This window comes from Dermacentor albipictus, unplaced genomic scaffold (assembly GCF_038994185.2).
Source record: "Dermacentor albipictus isolate Rhodes 1998 colony unplaced genomic scaffold, USDA_Dalb.pri_finalv2 scaffold_13, whole genome shotgun sequence".
NCBI lineage: Eukaryota > Metazoa > Arthropoda > Arachnida > Ixodida > Ixodidae > Dermacentor > Dermacentor albipictus.
This window is the reverse complement of record NW_027225567.1, coordinates 4,856,750-4,871,850: the sequence shown is the minus strand read 5'-3', so window position 1 is coordinate 4,871,850 and position 15,101 is coordinate 4,856,750. Positions and strand designations below refer to the sequence as shown.

At 50.8% G+C, this 15,101-nt stretch overlaps 1 long non-coding RNA gene across 1 annotated transcript; it reads right to left on the bottom strand.

Annotated features, from left to right (window-relative positions):
• Positions 1-764: 764 nt before the first annotated feature.
• On the bottom strand, positions 765-2,215 carry LOC135912967 (uncharacterized). The gene is made up of 2 exons (XR_010567840.2): positions 2,131-2,215; positions 765-2,066 (listed from the first exon to the last, which is right to left on the bottom strand). It is a non-coding gene; the product is annotated as an uncharacterized lncRNA (long non-coding RNA).
• Positions 2,216-15,101: the final 12,886 nt, after the last annotated feature.

The following is a 15,101-nucleotide window of genomic DNA, read 5'->3' as shown; positions in this document are numbered from 1 at the left end:
TAGAGGACGGCAGCAGACTAAGTGGTGCGACGAAATTAGGAAATTTGTGGGTGCTAGTAGGAATCTGTTGGCGCAAGACATGGGCAATTGGAGACCGCAGGGAGAGGCTTTCGTCCTGCAGTGGACATAAAATAGGCTGATGATGAATTGTCGGTAATTCATGCCAAAAAATCCAGGCCCTAAATTGAAATTCTGCTTCTTACATACTAGAATTTACTTTGTTCACACAAATGCAACAAATTTATTTGAAATCGGTCCAACGGTTGCCTCATATGCAAAAATCCCTTATGTACATTCTGGGGTTTTACGTGCCAAAAGCACGATCTGATTATGAGGACCCAAGTAACCACGGATATCCGGGCGACGTCCGACGGACGTCCTTTCTGGATATTCGGGATGTCCGTGGGATATCCATTAATGTCCGACGTACGTCCGAGGGACGTCCCTGGGAAATCCAAAGGTAATCGCTTTGGCATCCGTAGTACGTCCGACGCGGACATCCAGCATGGACATTCAGCGGACGTTCAGGACATATATATATATATATATATATATATATATATATATATATATGTGTGTGTGTGTGTGTGTGTGTGTGTGTGTGTGTCTTCCCGGGGATATTCCAGATATACACATGCCTTGAAGCGACAATAGTGGCCGGGACACATTCAAGCACCGGACCATTATATATATTACATTAGTCTAATGCTTGAATGCATTTTTGTTTTAAATAAACGAGAAATGAACGTACACCAACTTCCACATACAATTAAACGTTTATTGTCACCTTATACATATACATAAAAAGACCAATAAGCAGATATATGCGTACTGTTCAAAGAACAAATAAATACACGGATAAAGAAGAAAACTTGCAATTTCAATGGCACAACACAAGGTAGAGAACAGCAGAACAAAAATACTTATTGCCCACCCTGCTTTGACATTTGAGTTTGCAGCATGGAATAAAAAGAAAGAGCAAAAATACATCAATTAGCATTATTAAGCAGCGAAAGCAACAGAAATGACAAGAAGGAATTAATCTTGACTACATCACTTCACTAGCACTCTGCGACACGGGCACAAAAAATGACATTAACTAGCTAATGCCTTAAACTTTAATGTCATTCGCGGGGTGCCACACGGACATGCTTAATGGTATTGCAGCTTAAATGTTATTCGCGACGTAGTGCGTTCTCGTAAGTCAACTTGCCGTCAAATGCGTACTCTCGTTCCCAATGTCTCCACATTCTGACGTGGCTAAACGAACTATTAGTGAAGAACAATCAATATATTCTTCACTTTCTTTAAACAATAGCTCTTTCTCGTGGCGTAGTGCGTTCTTACAATTATTAAAACTCACTTGGCCATCGAATGCGTACTCTCGTTTACAATGTCCCCGCCCTGGCCGTAGTGACCATATTCTCACGATATTAAACAAACTTGTAGATAAAAACAACTAATATATTCTTCAATTTTTTAAAAGGAGCTTTTTATTTTCGCAGAGATCAGCAGGCGATCTTGCCCCTACTGACGGCTACAGCTCTGATCATGAGCGCATTAGCCAGGAGAAGCTGTTTGCCAGGAGAATCAAAGGGCGCCGATGAAGAGTCCGCGGTAGCTAAAGCAAATGTAGACTCCGGGGTCCTGCTTACCAGAAAACCCGCATTGACTTGTGCGTACACCTCTCCTAAGGGATCCTGTTCCGTTCTCACAGCGAAGTGAACCATCCGAAGCGTCATGTAGAGTATATCCATCAGGGAAGCAAGGCACATTGTCCTTAGTGCGCGTAGTCTCACAACCACCGTCCTGAACTTCCGATGTCGCCTCGGTGCAGCGACCAGCATCACAAGGCGTACAAATGTTTGCAGGGACAGCCCGACCGCACATGTTAATGCATGCGTGCGGGGTATACGCGCCACTGCACAGCTCTAGACTTGCGAATTCTCGAGCTGTTGACTGCTGGCTGCCGGTGCGAGATCCGAAGTCCTCGAATATCGTCTTTGTTTCCAGCGACGCTCGTTTTCGCGCGTGCGGCTTCTCCCGCAGTCTAGGCATCCTGGCACCTGTGAAGAAAACACATTTCAATACCCAAACGAATTAAAAAAGAAATCGATGTAGCTGTCATACCTTGGTAGCTGAGTAGGAGACTTCAGCAGGCACGGAAGGTGACAAACGCTGCTCCGCTGCCCTCACAACGATCGCAGAATGAAAAATGGCGTGGCGACGATGGCTAGAGCTTGGATTGGATTGGATGACTGCAGCGTTCTGCTTTGCCAAGGTTCTAACACTTCCACGTGCATCTACGCAAACATAAATAGGTTTTTAAAATATTCTATTATTACACAGTGAAATATTTACTTATTCTGGGAATATTCGGTATCTGATTTTCGAGTTTTTAGTTTCTGCTAAGCTGTCGGCGCCAGAAAAACATAGCCTTTGAGATTACTGTCAATGCATGGCGGCTCTGACGCATTATAGCTTTCGTAATCGCTTTCAACGCACGCAGCCACCAAAAGCGTAGCCTTTGAGATTTGTTTTTGTTACCTATAATGATATTATTGTATGCACAATTGAACACTGCAGACAACTTCCTGTTTTAAGAAACCAGTCAAAAACAGGCGCACACAGGAAACATACGAGAAGACAGAAAAGAGGCTGGAAGAGGCCTGTCTTGTGTATGTTTCCTGTGTCCGTCTTTTTTTTTTTTGCTGGTTTTTTCCTAATACAATGCACCAACTAGCCCAACAACGTGTTTTACTTCCTGTTTCAATGATAAACCTGAACCTACATAGCCTAAGTCCAAGTTACATGTTCGGAGGTCAGGACCAAAACTCTATGATCAGGAACTTTTCATAATGAGGGGTAACTTGAGTGCTTGGCTCTAGGTCGAATAAGTGGCTTCAAATGGGCGCTTATATATTCTGCTAGTCATCCACAAGCATTTTTTTAGAGCAAACTACAAATTGTTTGTATGACCCATCGATAGAAAAAAAAATCGTATTTTAATACTGCGATGTTAAAGTGGGCAGAATTTATATCAAGTTGGAAATATATTTATTTTGCTTTGAAAAAAGAATGAACTGTGTCCGATAGAGAACAAAAATAAACAAATATAATATGAAAAAACTAAAATTTCCGGCAATATATTTATGCTAGTTTATATATAACTCACTAGTGTATATCCTGGGCATGCCTATTTATGGACAGCCAGCGGACGTTCAAAATGGGATGTCCCATGGACATCCCGGTGGGATGTCCTTCGGACATCCAAACAGGATATGGACTTCTCCTGTACGTCCCACGGACGTCCATGTTGGATATCCGGATGGATGGACGTTGGGACTTATGGTGGACGTCCCACGGATATCCGTGGTTACTTGGGGAATGGCGTAGCGGGCGACTCCATGTTAATTTTCACCATCTAGGTTTCTTTAATGTGCGCTCAATGCAGGGTACAGGAGCGTTTTTGCATATCGCTTCCACTGAAATGCGACCATGGCGGTAGAAATTCGGTTCTTTGACCTAATGCTTACAAGCACAAAGCCATAGCCACTAAGCTACCCTTGTGGGTGAGGCTGCAGGCCTGCTCCACCATCGGCTACCCCAACCTATCAAATGCAGTACTGATGTTGCTCTTCATTGCAAATTGTAATTGTGATGTCAACAGAGGCTTGTAATTACAAGCAACACATCTCTAGCTAACCTTGCCTGTGTGCCCTATTGATCGGGCTTTCTTTCTTTGTTGAAAAAAGTGTGAAGAAAAATTAAGCAAGGAATCACTAAGCATGTCGCCATTTAATTTTATGGTTTGTTTAAAAAGTGCTAATAATGCATGCAAACAAAAAGCTGCACAAACAACCATGTCAAGTGACTTGGAACCATTACTTCTCGTTAGTCTGCCTCATTTTCTCCAAGAAAGAAGGATGTACCCGACGTTGGTTGCTTAGTGGCCATGGTGTTGGGCTGCTAAGCACAAGGTTGCGGGATTGACTCCCAGTCACAGTGGCCGCATTTCGATGGGGGCGAACTGCGAAAACACCTATGTACTTGGATTTAGGTGCACGTTAAGGAAACCCCAGGTGGTCCAAATTTTCAGAGTCCCCACTACGGCATGACTCATAATCAGATCGTGGTTTTGGCACGTAAGAATTTAGAATATATATATATATATATATATATATATATATATATATATATATATATATATATATATATATATATATATAAAAACGAGAAGAAAGGGGGTTAACCGAGGGGCCCGATTATTATTAGTCATATCATGAGAAGCCAACAAACACTAACACCAACGACAACATAGGGGAAATTACTTGTGCCTAATAAATGTAATGAAGAAACGATAAATTAATGGAAATGAAAGTGGATGAAAAAACAACTTCCCGCAGGGGGGAACCGAATCCACAACCTTCGCAATTCGCGAATGTTGTCCTTCGTGTCAGTGTTTGTTGGCTTCTCAGGATATGACTATAAATATATATATATATATATATATATATATATATATATATATATATATATATATATATATATATATGTGTGTGTGTGTGTGTGTGTTTGTGTGTGTTTTCTGTGGCAATTTGAATGGAAAGCTCCAAGCTTCTGCACATGTGTTAGCACTCCAAATGGTCCGGCAGCGTTCTTGCATAGCTTTTTGTTTCTCAGAACTGACGCTGAATGGACGCTGCTTTCACGTGGGACGGTTTCTCGTTGGCTTAGAGTCGGACGAAGGAAATAAAAAACCCGCGAAATCAGTCAACACTCAGTTTTGTGTTTTGTTTCATTCAGCTGTTGCAAACACGGTGTTTAGGTTTTTTCTTCCCCAGCCTAAACTATAACGCGTATGAATAATGTGGGACTCTTTTCACAAGCGCTTTCGCTTGTGTCCGGTTTGGTCCCGCATAGTTTTTCCTTCAATGACACAGGAAGTTGTCCGCGAGTATATAGCCTTTGTGCCTGTGTCAAAGTTTGGTCGAGGAGTCGCGACAAGTAAAAAAAAAAATCTGGAATTCATATGCGTTGTACAAGTGATGTGTTGCAAGTGATAGCCATTCGTGCTTCCGCGTGTTCTTTTTCCAGTCGTAGTGCTTCACGGTAAGTATACTATATCTATGCTTGGAGCTAAAGAGAGACAGAGAAATGGTTCTTTAAGAAGTAAAAGGTTAGCACTTTTTTCAGCAGCCCTTGAGGGAGCACGGCAAGAGCTACATGTATCTGCATGTGAAGCCAGTCGTCATATTAATAATACGATATTAATAATACGTATTTGTCCGAACTTCGTTCGTCTGGCCTCAGACAACTCTTTGCTATCATACGCCAAACTCCTTAAACCTGATTTGTTATTTCAGCTTGGCAATTTTTTCATAACTATGAGTGAGTGAGTGAGTGAAACAACTTTATTTTGTCCACTATAGACGTAAGCGAACTCCACGCCACCTGGCTAGGCCCACTCGGGCACCATCAGGTGGAACCTGACGGCCCTTTCGAGAGCCCTCTGGACTGCCAGGATTTGAGAGGTCTGATCCTGGGCCCTAATTAGCTTCATCATTTCCTCTTGAGTGAAAGGGGGACCGGCAGAGGCGCAGCCCCACAGGACATGTTCGAAGTCCGCATAATCACCACACAGAGGGCAGTCCGGGCTTGGGAACCGTTCGGGGTACATTGTGAGCAGCGCCGAGGGCCTCGGGTAAGTGCTTGTTTGCAGAAGACTGAGAGTGACTGCCTGGGCCCTGCACAGCGAGAAGTGTGGTGAAGGTAGAACTCTTCTTGACAGATGATTGTATTTGCAGATTTCGTTGTACGAGCAGAGAGGCTCGGGTCTCCCAGGAGAGGACGCGTTGCCCAGCGCATGGTCAGTCAAACCTCGTGCAGCCGAGTGCGCCTCCTCGTTGGGGTTGATCGAGGCACCCTCAATGGTTCCAAGGTGCGCAGGGAACCAGGCCAAAGAGTGATGTTGCATGTCTTTGGCACTTTGGATGATACGTAGGGCCTGGGGAGCCACCATTCCCATCTGAAAGGCCCTGACAGCGGCCTTGGAATCCGAATAAATCGTGTCATGTACACTGTCCGTCAATGCAAGAGCAATAGCAACTTGCTCTGCAACGCTGGAATTAGAAGTGCGGACGGTAGCGCAGCTAAGGATTTTAGAGTCACAGTCGATGACCACTGAGGAGAAGGCCTCTTCTTGAACGTACGAAGCAGCGTCTACGAAGCATGTTCGGTCCTTATTCAAGCGGGCACTGGCGAGCAGAGCTTTACCCCTGGCTCGTCTTCGTCCTTCGTTGTAGGTGGGATGCATATTTCGTGGCATTCGGTGTATGTAAATCTTGGACCTTACGTCGCTGGGCAGCTTCACAGCGTCGAGACTGATGACAATGGGGTTACGTCCCAGCTTGCCAAGTATAGCTCGGCCCGCTGGGGTACCGGAGAGTCTGACAAACTGGGAAAATTCTTGGGCTTCAACGATTTCTTCGAACGTGTTGTGAATTCCCAAATTGAGGAGGTCTTTTGTGTGCGTTCGGATGGGAAGGCCGAGGGCAAGCTTGAAGACTCTTCTGATTAGGGCATTGATTTTGTTGCGCTCCGATACGAGCCAGTTGTGCATAGCCCCTGAATAAGCGAGGTGGCATAGCACGAAGGCGTGGATAATCCGGATCAGATTGTCTTCCTTGATTCTGCGGTACCTGTTGGCGATTCTTCGGATCAGGCCGAGGGCGCTTTCGGTCTTGGAACAAATGCGTTTGAGGGCGGCTCCATTGGCCCCGTTCGACTCGATAAACATTCCTAGGACCCTGATAGTGTCTACCCGCGGTACTGGGGAGCCGTCACCGGTGAATAATGTAATGTGGCTCTCTGTTGCTGGCTTCCAGGACCGGTAAGAACCGCCTCTGGGCCTCTTCTTGTAGAGCAAGAGCTCGGATTTAGCGAGCGAGCACCTTAGCCCGGTGGGGATAAGATACCGCTCCGTCACATCGATGGCCTCTTGCAAAGCACCCTCGACCTGCCCTTCACATCCATTGGAGCACCAGATGGTGATGTCATCCGCGTAGATCGTGTGGTTAATGTTGGGTATTTTGTTCAAGGCCCTCGACAGGTTGATCAGGGAGATGTTGAACAGCGTCGGGGAGATCACCGCCCCCTGAGGTGTTCCCTTTGGCCCAAGCTGAATTTCGTTGGTCAAAAACTCGTCAATCTTGAGTCTAGTGGACCTTGAGGAAAGGAAGGATCGCACGAAATTGTACGCCCGTTTGCCGACGTTACACTCTGTCAGGCTCTTGAGAATAAAGGCGTGCGATATGTTGTCAAAAGCCTTTTCCAGATCCAAGCCGAGAATCGCCTTAGCGTCGGCGGAGGTAGAGTGATCTGGTGCTTGATCAGTCTCATGGCGTCCTGAGTCGAAAGCCCCGACCGAAAGCCAATCATGTTGTGTGTATAGCATTCGTTAGACTCGAGATGGTCGGTGAGGCGGTTAAGCATGGCGTGCTCAGCCATCTTTCCAACACACGACGTCAGGGAGATGGGCCTTAGATTGTCGATGCTCGACACCTTACCTGGCTTCGGTATGAGTACTGTTTAGGCTGCTTTATAGCTCTTGGGAATGAGGCCGCTGCACCAGATATCATTCATCTTGCGCGTAAGAAACTCGATTGAGGCGTCGTAGAGATGCTTGAGCATTTTGTTGGTGATCCCGTCGGGCCCAGGGGCAGATCTGCCGTTGAGGGATGCTAGAACTCGCTTGACCTCAGCCACGGTGAAATCCTCGTCCATAGATGGTACGTCACGCCCTTCGTACTCGGGAAACGGGGGGTGGGGGCACCGGATCGTCCATGGCCGCCAGGTACTTGTCTATGAGGTGCTCCGTGACTGCCTCATCTGGAGTCGAGTCGGTGGCCAAATGGACAGCTTTCGCCAAAGCTCTCTTCTGGTTGGGCTTGGTGTTGCCATCGTGCAGTAGGTGCTTAAGGAGACCCCAGCTTTTACCGTTTTTGAGCTGGCCCTCAACCGAGTCGCACAGCTCGTCCCATTGCTGCTTGCATAGCACCTTGCAATGAGCCTCTATCATCTTGTTTATATCGGAAATTTTCTTGCGTAGTCTTCTGTTATGGCGCTGAGTCTTCCATCTCGCGAGCAGTGCCTGCTTGGCTTCCAAAAGATGCGCCAGCCTACTGTCCATCCTGTCCACCTCCAGATCGGTTGTCACCTCCTTGGTGGCTCTAGCCGCATCCTTCTTTATCTCGTCGCACCAAGAGTCTAGGTCCATATCATCGTTAAGGACGCGCTCGGAGCGGTCGGCTCGGAACAAGTCCCAGTCAGTGAACCTAAAGGTCCTCGTTTTGTTACGAGCAGTCTTGATCACAGCTTCGATGATGCAATGATCGCTACCGAGGTCCATGGCTGTGTTGGTCCACTTGACGTTTTCCAGGTTCTTCACAAAGGTAAGATCCGGAGTCGTATCTCGGCACACTGAGTTCTCTCTCCTGGTTGGAAAGTCTTTATCGGTTATCAGCGTAAGATCTTCCTCCGTTGCCGCGTCCCATATGTCTCTACCCTTCTTCGTATTGGTACAATAGCCCCACGCCTGATGCTGGGCATTAAAATCCCCCATGACGACTAGGGGCTGACAGCCGGCCAAATGCACGGCCTTCTTGAGAATACCACCAGGCCTGGCTCTGTGAACGCTGGGTCTGCAGTAAACATTCAGTATGAAGATACTGTTTCTTCTTAAGCGCTGCGTAGGGGGGTCGACAAGGAGTTCGGCCATGACGTACTCGATCCCATTGTCCGCGGGACCAAGGTCTCGCTGAAGGCACGTGAACTTTTTACTGACCAGGATAGCGACCCCCCTTCCTCCTTCAGTGGAAGCCACCGTAAGGAAACCGGGGAGCTTGATAGGTGATGATGTGATTGTTTCTTGCAAGGCGATTACTTGGGGCTTGTCCTTTACGCTTTTAGGTATTGTCGCAGGGTCGCCCGTTTGCTGGCGAACCCTGCGCAATTCCACTGCCACATTGTTATGACGTTAGTTCCGTTATCCATGTTTGGGCTTGGGAATGGATTGCGAAAGTGCCGCATTCATAATGGCACCCTCCGTCGGTGAGGCAATGACGCTGTGCAACTTTGGGACTTGTGCTGTAGATGTGCTTGGCAAAGATCCGTGGCTGGTTCCCTCCAGCCTCAGTATTCTAGCGCTGAGGGCGACCAGGCCCAGCTGAGGGTGCGCGATCATTTCTTGTACGTGAGAGAGACCTGTCTGCATGTTGGAGATGGCGTTCTTGAGGTCACACAGGAGTTCTACCATCTCGTCTCCTCTTGAGTGATCCAGGGCACGCCGCTTCACTGCGACCGTCTTGGGAGGGGCTTCCACTGTGTCCATGGCCGAAGAGCGTGCGGCAGCCTGAGAAGCTGGCTGTGTGAGCGCCAATCTTCGTATTTCCGCCATCTCGGCGGCTAGCCGACTGATTTCCTGCTTGAACAGAGCGTTTTCCTTTCTAAGACTATCATTGGCACGCCTAAGCTCTTCGAGCTCATTCGTGAGACGCAGGTCGTGCGAGTCTTGAGAGTAGGACGCCTGCGTTTGGTTGCCACGGGCCCTATCGGCCCACGTTGGAGAGGACTTGCCTTTACCGCCATTGGGGGTCTTCGAACGTGAGCTGTTGGATGAGTCGCTCGCAGTACGAGACTTGGAGCAGCTTCTGGAGCTGGAGCGCGCTGGAGAAGGCGATGTGAGTCGCGATCTCGAGGTAGCGCGATTTCTGGAGCCCCGTCGGCTTGTAGAGCGGCTTCTCGAGCGCAAGCGTCTTCTGCCCCTACGGTTGGTGCTGGATGGTGCGGTTGGTGCTGTTGATGCTGGCGTGGGGAGCTGCTCCTGCTGCCTGGCACGCTCGAAGCGTCGTCGGTGAACAATGTACGGCGTCTTGAATCTATGCGCACACTCTTTACCGGCTGTAAGGTGCGAACCACCGCAGATCTTGCATTTTGGGGTGCATTGATGCTGCTCATCGGGATTTGGCAGGCTGCATCCCCGACAGATGACGTCGCTCGGTGTTGGACATACATCGGCGCGATGCCCGAGTCTTCCGCAGGCGTGGCATACGTCCACTTGCTTTCGATATAGGGAACATTTCATCAGGAGCGTTCCGTACCTGACAAAATTCGGTACCCGCTGCCCGTCAAAGGCGATGATGATGGTCCCAGTCTGAACGATTCTCTTGGCTGCTAGTGCAAGAGCGTTGTTCTGGTTAACAATCTTGCCATCCACCGTCGCTGGGTCCTCTTGTAACGGTATGCCACGTATGACCCCCTTGCACGTGGAGTGCGGGGATGTCTCGTACGCGCAGATTTCGTGAATCTTGCCCGTGATTCGGATTTGCTTGATGCGGGCATAGCGATCGGCATTCTCCCGTCTGGGAGTGCTGGCCACCATGATGTTTTGCTGTTAGTTCGGGCACAGAGTGTCTTGTGTGAGCTCGTGCTGGCTGATGCCGGAGGCTGCAAGTATTGCGTCAGCCACCGTGGCCGCTCCAATTTTGGAAATATTCAGCCCACCTCTTGGTCTAATAACGATCTTCGTGTCTTCTTTGGGAAGAACAGGCATTCGGCTCGCCCTAATAATCTTGGTCTTCAGCGCTGTGCCGCTAGACTTGTAGCTATGGGGAGCCAAAGGCGTTGCCATGGCGTTCGGGTTAGCTCCCCGCGATTTGGCGCCAGCTCTTCTAGCACCTGCGGTTTGCCATCCATGCTCTTGAGTGATTTCCTCCGGGAGAATATTTTCTCCCTCTACTTGATATTCCATGATGGTAGTGGACGAGTGGCACTGAGCCGCCGAGGAGGCCAAGGCGTGGTCTCCGAAGTGCTCGTTAGACACCGCCAACGGATGCACAGGAATGTCCGTAAAATGGTGAAAAATCACTCACTGTGGCAAAAAGGGTATCCACGTGGTCCTTAAAACTTCACGGAAAAGATGTGCACAAATAAACATTGGCTCGCGAAGAATAAATACAAGAAAAGCTGGGAAAATGCGGGAACCGAAGAACGCTTCTTGACTCGCCGCCTTCTTCTTCCTCTTCCTCATAACTATGAAAAAAAAAATTTTTGGATGACGCTTACGCTTCGCCTTTAAGAGTGGAACGCGATAGCATTCAAAGATCCCTGACTGATTCTCACGCTTCCCGGCAACTTGAGCGTATGTAACCGTAATGTTTACCAGGAAAAGCTTGCCGCGAATGCTATGCACTGTGGGGAGCACACGCGCCCATCTTCCCCCGCGCCGTCTCGTCGAGAGCCGGCATAGACAGGGGAGAGGCGCACTATGCCCTCTCCCGATTCTCCCTCGCGACGCGCGCGCGCCCTTCCTCCGCGACTCACGGGCAGGTAGCTGACGGGCGAGGAGGACATTCCTCTCGCCCAGGTAAAAAGGTACAAAACAGCGCGACCGAGGGAGACGCTCGCTCTCTGAGGCCGGACCCCTAACCTGCCGGACTGGAGTACCTGCTGCAACCCGTGAGTGACCACGTTGCCTGACTATCCCGGGCAACGAGGCCAGCCTATTTATTACTATTACAGAGAGGACATCCCTCTGCCAGTGTTCTTTATTGCCAGTAGCAATAAACGTTGTTACCGTTGACACCGCTGTTTGCCTTATTCGTCCGAACCCGGCGTAGCCGCGATTCCCGCGCTACGGGTTGGGAGTACCACGGAGCGACTGCGTGGGGCTAGATCCGGAGCTCGCCTTCAGCCCTAGCCGCACGCAGAGTGGAACCCCCACATCTGGCGCTACCAACGTGGATCGAATTCGGCAACACGGCGCGTCTTCTGGTGTGTGTTCGCGCTAGGACTACCCACGTTTCAGCGAACAATGGCGGCTGGCTTGTCTGACCTCTCAGATTTGTTCATGTTGTCGAATGTAGCGACGCAAAGTCAGCAGCCTATTGCTAACGCGGCGGCAGCTGCTGAACATACCAGCAGCTTTGGATTTGAGTGTTTCACGCGGAACAGTCAGGCTAGCGCGAAGGCCACGTGGGCAGAGATTAACCCCAATACGAGGCGTACCTCGTCGGGCGCCTCGCCGCATCGCGACGCGGACACAGAGGCACACATGCCACTAAATAACTCAACCCCGACGGCGGAGGCATCCGGCCCTTTGGGCGAGAGTTTGCCGTCTAGCGAGGCAATGCTGCGAAATGCGTTGCGAATCATGCAGAGCTTAGCCGGCGCCCTGCAAGGCACAATGCAGGCCTCGTCGCAGAGCGAGCGACCACGGATTAAGGTAGACATGCCTACCTACAGTGGGTACCACGATCGCACGAGTGCGAGTGAGTACCTCGAGCGTCTGCTGTATTACCAGCAGGCAACCGGGCTTTCAGACGCCGAACTTGTCGCGCGCGTGATCCCGGTTTCACTGACCGACCAGGCGGCTCGATGGTTCCGACTGACCGGACACCGATGCCGCACAGTAGAAGAGTTCCGCGCGAACTTCCGCGAAGAATTTCTTCCGGCCAATTACGAGTGGCGTTTGAGGAGAGAGTTGGAGCTTCGTACCCAGCATCCAGACGAGTCCCTGCTGGAATATGTTCGAGCGATGGACGAACTTTATCGTCTCGCGAACCCTCACGCCACCGATGCAGAGAAAGTTGAGCGTGTCACACGGCAGGCACACCCCACTTTCGCGGCCTACTTCAGAGGATGTAGGTTTACAGACCTAGACGAACTCGCCGCCGAGGCGAAGCGCATCCAGGGGGACATCCTCGCGGCGCGAGCATACCGCCCGCCTCCACCCGCGGCGCTGTCACTCGAGCCTCGCTGCCCGTGGAACGGCGGCGCGATCACTTCCCACTCGTCTAGAGTCGACGCGTCGGCATCGTTCGCGGAGCAGCAGGTCCAGCGTAGTTGGGAGTTATCAGACCGCGCTTTGGACCCGTACGCCTACGCGCTGAGAACGGCACCGACTAATGCCGCACTCAGCGCGCCGCGACAGGAACGAGAGGCCGATGCGAGACTGGAGGAGCGGCACACGCCGACCGCAGTTCAAGGAGGCTACGGCGGGCCGGAGTGGAGCGACGGCCGCCCAGGCCACCGAGGCTTCAGCGGCCGCTGCTACCAATGCGGCCGGCCAGGGCACATCGCCCGGGACTGCGGCCGCACGCCGGGCCGAGGCCGAGCGCACGACTCGGGAAACGGGCGAGGCCGCCGGTGATCCACCTTGGGTCCCGTGCGGCGATGTCAAACATAGCCGGCGGTATCGAATTACTTGCGCCTTCGGCTTGTCGCGTAGGAGGTGTTGCGGACTCGCAGGCGCCGTTCATCGAGCTCACGATAGCCCGAAAGAAATTCGCTGCATTATTGGATACCGGAGCAAGCGCTTCATTATTTGGTGACGAGGTGTTGCATCATCTCCGCGAGAACAACATCCGCTTGAGAGATAATGGCACCACCTTCCGACTTGCTTCCGGCACAGCACAATCCAGCGGTGCAGCTCGGTTAGTGATCCGCTGGGAGAAACGCGTCAGGCGACAACGCCTCGTACACCTCCCGGGTTTATCAGTGCCTGTTATTTTGGGTCGAGACTTTTTCGTCAAGTCGGGCATCGTAATAGACATCGGCAACGGAGGTTACCGAGAGAACGGAACGGGTGCTTTAAAGCTTTTCGCAAAAGCGCCCGTGGCAGCGGAGACAGGACAGTCTCCGGGCGCAGCGCGAGTGGGCCACACCCGGCCACAGCCAAGCGAGCGAACCGTAATCGGCGCAGGCGAGGAGAGAGACACGGTGGCACAACAGTGCGCCACTGTTCTGCGAGGAGTAACGCACCCGCTTTTGTCAGATGTCAATATGCCGGAGAGAGAACGGACACGACTGTCGTCGCTGTTGTACGAATACGACGCGATTTTCACTGACCGTCCGGGCCGCACTACGCTAGTCAGGCACAGGATATACACGGGTGACGCTGCGCCATGGAAATGTAATCCTCGGCCGATTAGCTTGACTAAGCGGAAAGCACTGGCTAGCGCCTTAGACGAACTCATCGACACAGGCGTGGTGGAAAGGTCGAACAGCCCATGGGGCTTCCCGGTAGTTCTAGTCCCGAAGAAGGACGATACCTATCGCCTTTGTGTAGACTACCGCAGGCTGAATGAGGTTATGAAGAAGGATGCGTACCCTCTACCCTCCATTTCCTCTTTAGTGTCTAACCTAGGCGGGGCGAAGTACTTTACGACGCTCGATGCCAGCCGTGGATACTTTCAGGTCGAAATGGACGAGCGTGACAAAGAGAAAACGGCATTCACTTGTCACCGGGGGCTCTTTCAATTTAAGAGAATGTCTTTTGGTTTGGTCGGAGCTCCCGCTACTTACCAAAGATTGATGGACCGAGTGCTCGGAGACGCGAAGTGGCAACATGCCCTCGCATATCTGGACGACATAGTGGTTTATTCGAAAACATTCGAGGAGCACTTGCGCCACTTGAGAGACGTCCTAGACAGGCTGAGGTCCGCGGGTATCACGCTGAACCCGAACAAAGCTCAGATAGCTGCGAGCAGAATAGCGCTGTTGGGATTCACGCTGGACAACGGCCGCATCCTGCCGAGTAAGGATAAGCTCGAGGCTATACTGAAGTACCCGTCGCCGAAAGATATCGGCGAACTAAGGCGCTTTCTGGGATTGGTGAACTTTTATCGCCAATTCATTCCAGACTGCGCGGCAGTGCAAGCGCCTTTGACGAAGCTCTTGAGGAAAGACGAACGGTGGACTTGGGGACAAGAGCAGGAGGCGGCACTGCGGGCCCTCACGAAGGTGCTCGCTGACACGGCCGAATTGCAGCTGCCCGATTTGAATAGGGAGTTTGTGATTCAAACAGACGCAAGCGACCTAGGCTTAGGTGCAATTTTGCTTCAGGAGCACGGAGGCACTCTCCGACCGGTCGCGTTCGCGAGTCGTTCGTTGACGCCGGCCGAAAGGAACTACTCGGTGACAGAGAAGGAGTGCCTCGCGATAGTTTTCGCTCTGCGAAAGTTCGACTATTACGTCGATGGAGTGGCATTCAAGATTGAGACTGACCACATGGCTCTCACTTGGTTGAGGCGCCTGAGCGA